We start from the raw sequence: 6,337 nt of genomic DNA, 5'->3' as shown, positions 1-6,337 counted from the left end.
AATAGTACAGGGACAGTCATATATCAAAAGATGCTAAAGAATGAAGTTGTACCTTTTTCACACACAATTCATATAAACTAACTCAAAATGGATCATAAAACTAAATGAAGAGATAAAAATCATTAAATTCTTAGACGAAAATATAGTTAAGCAATCGTTTCTTAGATAAGACACCAAAAGCACAAGCAAAACAAGGACGCAATAGAAAAAAAAAATAGATGAATTGGGGTTTGTAAAGATTAAAGACTCTATTCTAAAAAGGATAGCATCAAGAAAATGAACAGACAATCCATAGAAGGGGGGGAAATATTGTCAAGTCTATAAAGGACATGCATCTAGAATATATAAAGAATTCTTACCATCAACAGTAAAAAGACAACTAACCCAATAAAAAATGGACAAAGGATCCTTTTGTTTGTTTGTTTGTTTGTTTCAGTTCAGTTCAGTTCAGTCGCTCAGTCGTGTCCGACTCTTTGCAACCCCATGAATCTCAGCACGCCAGGACTCCCTGTCCATCACCAACTCCCGGAGTTCACCCAGACTCATGTACATCGAGTCAGTGATGCCATCCAGCCATCTCATCCTCTGTCCTCCCCTTCTCCTCCTGCCCCCAGTCCCTCCCAGCATCAGAGTCTTTTCCAATGAGTCAACTCTTCTCATGAGGTGGCCAAAGTGCTGGAGTTTCAGCTTTAGCATCATTCCTTCCAAAGAAACCCCAGGGCTGATCTCGTTTAGAATGGACTGGTTGGATCTCCTTGCAGTCCAAGGGACTCTCAAGAGTCTTCTCCAACACCACAGTTCAAAAGCATCAATTCTTCGGCGCTCAGTCTTCTTCACAGTCCAACTCTCACATCCATACATGACCACTGGAAAAACCATAGCCTTGACTAGATGGACCTTTGTTGGCAAAGTAATGTCTCTGCTTTTGAATATGCTGTCTAGGTTGGTCATAACTTTTCTTCCAAGGAGTAAGCATCTTTTAATTTCATGGCTGCAGTCACCATCTGCAGTGATTTTGGAGCCCAGAAAAATAAAGTCTGACACTGCTTCCACTGTTTCCCCATATATTTCCCATTGAAGTGATGGGACCAGATGCCATGATCTTCGTTTTCTGAATGTTGAGCTTTAAGCCAACTTTTTCACTCTCCTCTTTCACTTTCGTCAAGAGGCTTTTTAGTTCCTCTTCACTTTTTGCCATAAGGGTGGTGTCATCTGCATATCTGAGGTTATTGATATTTCTCCAGGCAATCTTGATTCCAGCTTGTGTTTCTTCCAGTCCAGCGTTTCTCATGAAGTACTCAGCATATAAGTTAAATAAGCAGGGTGACAATACACAGCCTTGACGTACTCCTTTTCCTATTTGGAACCAGTCTGTTGTTCCATGTCCAGTTCGAACTGTTGCTTCCTGACCTGCATACAGAGATTTCTCAAGAGGCAGGTCAGGTGGTCTGGTATTCCCATCTCTTTCAGAATTTTCCACAGTTTATTGTGATCCACACAGTCAATTAGGGAAATGCAAATCAAAAGCACAATAAAGATATCACTTCAGCTTTCCGCGTCCCTGGCGGTGGGCGGCAGGCGGCGGGCGTCAGGACTGAGCCTTGCACTGGGATCCGAGGCTTCGCGGTCAACGGCTTCTTTGCGGGCCGCGCAGCAGCCTACCCGGCTCCTCGGTAGAGAGAAGATGGTGGGCCAGAACAGCGCCATCGCCGCCGGAGTGTGCGGGGCCCTTTTCATTGGTTACTGCATTTACTTCGACCGCAAGAGACGGAGTGACCCCAACTTCAAGAACAGGCTGCGAAAAGGAAGAAACAAAAGTTTGCCAAGGAGAGAGCTGGGCTTTCCAAACTACCTGACCTTAAAGATGCTGAAGCCGTTCAGAAATTCCTTCTAGAAGAAATACAGCTCGGTGAAAAATTACTAGCTCAAGGTGAATATGAGAAGGGTGTGGACCATCTGACAAATGCGATTGCTGTGTGTGGACAGCCACAGCAGTTACTGCAACTGTTGCAACAAACTCTTCCACCACCAGCATTCCAGATGCTTCTGACTAAGCTCCCAGCAATTAGTCAGAGAACTGTAAGTGCTCAGAGCTTGGCTGAAGATGATGTGGAATGAGAAACAAATGTCAACATAATGATCTCAGTTAAAACATATTTTTAAAATCTTAACTCAGAAGATGATCGGCTCTGGGGGAGTAAGGGCAGATAAGCACATTATGGACTGGCCTCCACAGTGAAGTCTACCAAAGTTAATTTTTACTTTGTATAGATCCATTTGTCTGTTTTATTTATTTTTCCCAGTGAAAAGTGTATTTTGATAGAGAGCTTTTCATTTTATAAATACACTATGAATTACTGGAAAAAAAAAAAAGATATCGTTTCAAACCCACCAGGATGACAGTGGTAAAGTAAAAATATATATATTTGGTCTTTGCCCTTGGTTTTTGGCCTACGGTTCCTAAACTCTTTGGAATTTCTTGAATGGTAAGAGCGTCTTTTGTTATTCAAAATGATGCCTTTTTGATCAGATCTGAATTTATGCCAATAAGGTGGCTCTTTGTGGGCCCTTCTCCATGGGGACTTGTTGACAGAGGAACCAACCACATGATTAGAAAGTACACCCATGGCGGATTCATGTTGATGTATGGCAAAACCAATACAATATTGTAAAGTAATTAGCCTCCAATTAAAATAAATAAATTTAAATTAAAAAAAAAGAAAGTCAGAAATAACTTTCTAACCCTGGTCCTCTAGGGAAAGGAGATAGAGACTGAGTTCAAACACCAAAGGCCATTGATGTAGTCAGTTGTGCCTAGTCAATGAACCTTGATAAAAACACCGGAACAAAGAGGCTAAAAGAGCTCCGGACTCTGACCGTGCTGACATGCTGGGAATGCGGCAAACCTAGAGAGGGCGGGGAAGCACTGCACCCCACTACCCCTGCCCTGTGCATCTCTTCCACTTGGCTGTTCCTAAGTTGATCCTTTAAAATAAAACTGTCATCATAAGTATAATGGTTTCCTGAGTTCTGGGTTATTTCAGCCAATTATTGTACCTGAAGTGAGGTCATGGGAAACCCCAAATTTGTAGTCACCACAGCAGAAATATGAGTAGTCTGGTGACTCCATTTGCAGGTGGAGTGTGAAGTGGAAGCAATCTTGTGAGACTGAGTGCTTAAACCTGTGGTATCTGTGCCAACTCCAGGTACTTAGTGTCAGAATGTAATCGAATGGCAATGAAAGCAAGCGGGACTCTGTGGGGCTCTGCATATGGAAGCCTTTCTTTGTCCTCAGTTTCTTGTTTGTAGAAAATATGTTTCATACAGACTCCATGACCTTCCCTGAGTTCCAAAGGGCAGGTTCAAACACTTGCTAATCAGGAAAGGGAGGGGATGTGGAGAGAAGAGAGGAGCAGTCAGGAAACAGTGGTACAGCTTGGGGTAGGGTCCTGGCTCCCCTGGCTTTAACAAAATATTGTTAAAGACACATAACAATATTTTTAGCTGTTTTGCAGATACTGAACCCCCCACCAAATGGAAGATAATAACTATTTGATGAAGCATTCTTTGTTCTATAGAGACGGTCACACAGTTCAAAAACCTTGAAAACCACAGAAGCCCATCACGAAACCACCTGATGCCAAATGATTTCTGAATTGAAGGGATGCAGTCTCTGCATGCACCCTGACCTTTATCAGCAATCCCACTCCTTGATTCTAAGACTCCTCACAAACCCCCTGGATTGGGACAGTTTTGAGAGTATCACCCCGCTGTGGCCCCACTCGCCTAGCAAAGCAGTAAAGTCATGTCAACTACAAATTGGCACTTGCCTGTCAATTACTAACAGGCACTTGCCAAGAGCATTTTCCAGTGACTGAACAACAATAAGGACATTTCCATCTGCCTGTGCTACTGCAGCTGCTGACCTTCAACATTCCCTGAAGGGAATTCAGTGGGAGAGTGAGTCACTCTGTGCTCCAGGGAAACTGGTGGAATTGGTTTTTTCAGGAACTGATTTTGTGATCACAATCCTTGAATCTCCTCATATCTAGAAAAGCATTAAATCCCTTCATGGTAACATCAGCTCCTCATGACTAGCAGAAAACCTTTTGTAAAGTAAGTGTTTGATTGCATTGAACTCCCTCTTCACCAAAATCTTATAAATTGACTTTCCCCAAATGCCTCTTTGGGTCAGTCTCTCAAGCTATCAGAGGTGCTGTCTCCCAGTCTGCAGTCCTCATTTTGCCCCCAATAAAACTTAACTCCCAACTCTCACATAGCACATCTTTTTAGTTGACAGCTATTTCTCCTACTTCACCCAAACTCTTTCTCTGAGATTCAGTTCAGTGCCAGTGTACAAAGGCTGACATTCAGTATCACGAGGACACCCAGTTGAAGTCAGAAAATTGATGATCTGGTTGTTGTTGCCGGGGGGCGGGTGGGGGGTGTTCTGTAATGAAAAAGACAATAGAAGTGTTGGTGAGGACATGGAGACGTTGGAGCATTTTACATCGCTGGTGGGGATGTAAACAGCGGAGCCACTTGGCAAAGCAATCTGGCAGTTCCTCAAGATGTCCAACATGTTTACATATAACCCAGCAGTTCCACTCCTGGGCGTATTTCTGAGAGAAATGAAAACACAAATCTACCAAAAACATTGTACATGTATGTTTGAGGCAGCATTATTCATAATAGCCAAAAAGTAGGAACAATCCAAGCATTCAACTGATAAAAGTAGCCTATTCATTCAATGGACTATTATTCGGCAATAAAAAGGAATGAATAACTGACACGTGTAACAACATGGATGAACCTCATAAACATCATGCACTTAAACGAAAGAAGTCAGTTACAGAAGACCATATATTATATGATTCCATTTATATGCAGTGTCTATAGAGATAGGAAGTAGATTAGTGGGCACCTAAGTCAGGGGATGTGGGGTGGGGGTGGGTGATGTTTGCGGACTATAAAATTAAATACAAAAGTCAATTTTTAATTTAACATTATTATTGGTAGTAAAACAATATAAATTTGGGGGATCATTTCAGCCACCACTCTTAATTATAATTTGACGTTTATTTCTCAGCTGCCCTGATGCTGATCAGAATTGCAGATGAAACCAACTGCTCCTTAGGAAGCTGTTTCAACCACTATGGACCTGTCTGGATGCAAGAAGGCTGTGATAAAGACACCTGATGTTTAGGATCACCTGTGTATGTCGTCCCCTCCTGTTTGAACCATATGTGATGACTTAACAGTCTCAGAAAACTCTTTCCTGAGTAGAACAATGTTGCTTCACATCTCAGAAGTCAAAGCAGTGAGTTTCAGTAAAAACACTCTTCTCAAAGCCACTTGACATTACATTTTCAGCTCAATTTCCTGAAGAATTATCAGAGCCATAGAATGGAGATAGTAATCATTCTCCTAGTCACCACGTAAGAGGTGAGAAGGCCCACTGTTTCTAAATACACAAGCATGAGCCTGAAACCATCTCACGATAGCTCAGCTGCTTGATGATAAAAATCTGAAGTGGGGTTAGACAGAGGAAAGGAGTGGGACAAGGTGAGCCTGGGGCACTGCTATGCTGCAATCATGGGGGAAACACAGACAAGAAACAAGAATATGGCCCATTTCATCACATTTGGCAGACATGCTTCCCATGAGTAGAAGTATATCATTTTATAAAAATGAAATGCTATGGAAAATACAGTTCTGTAGCCTGTGTCTTTTACTTAGCAGTATGTTATGAAAATCTATTGATAGCATTTAAAAGGAGTCTGATCATTGCAATGTATCCCTCCACATAATGATACCTTCATTTTACCAATCTTTCCTGGTTAGCTATTTAAGACTTCAGTTGGGTTTGGTCATTTTCTATAATAAACAAGTCTTCAGTGGAGCCCCAATATTCATGCTCCCAATGGTCCTTGCTGTCTTCTGGGGCCTGTTTTTACACCATAGGAAGAAGGGTACAATTCTTCTTCTAATGCTTAGCTGAAATAAAATTTTGTTCCAGAATTTTGGGGAACTAGTCAGGAATTCAGGCAAGATGTCTAAGAAATAGACACAGGAGCAAGTTTACCGAGAGCCAAACATGTTTCAGACACTTTATAAAAGGTCACATTCCAACTCCTTACTTTATAGAGGGGGATACTGAGATCCAGAGTAAACCACAGAGCTTCTTGCTTTATCTGACACTGAAACTCAAGGAAGCATGAAGGTGTGAGAGCCATGGGCAGGGGGTAGATCGCTGGAGGCCCGAGGGCTTAAGGCAGCTGTGGCCGAGTCATAGCCCTATGACTCTCCTGGAGATGCTGGGACCCCTGGAGGGCTC

The 6,337-nt window shown here is 42.4% G+C and overlaps 1 pseudogene; it reads left to right on the top strand.

Moving 5' to 3' along the window:
- The first annotated feature begins 1,615 nt into the window (after positions 1-1,615).
- On the top strand, positions 1,616-2,373 carry LOC109553672 (mitochondrial import receptor subunit TOM20 homolog; annotated as a pseudogene).
- The last annotated feature ends 3,964 nt before the right edge of the window (positions 2,374-6,337 follow it).

This window comes from Bos indicus, chromosome 28, assembly GCF_029378745.1.
Source record: "Bos indicus isolate NIAB-ARS_2022 breed Sahiwal x Tharparkar chromosome 28, NIAB-ARS_B.indTharparkar_mat_pri_1.0, whole genome shotgun sequence".
Lineage (NCBI taxonomy): Eukaryota > Metazoa > Chordata > Mammalia > Artiodactyla > Bovidae > Bos > Bos indicus.
Note: the sequence above shows the minus strand (reverse complement) of the source record. Positions and strands in the feature narration are given on the sequence as shown.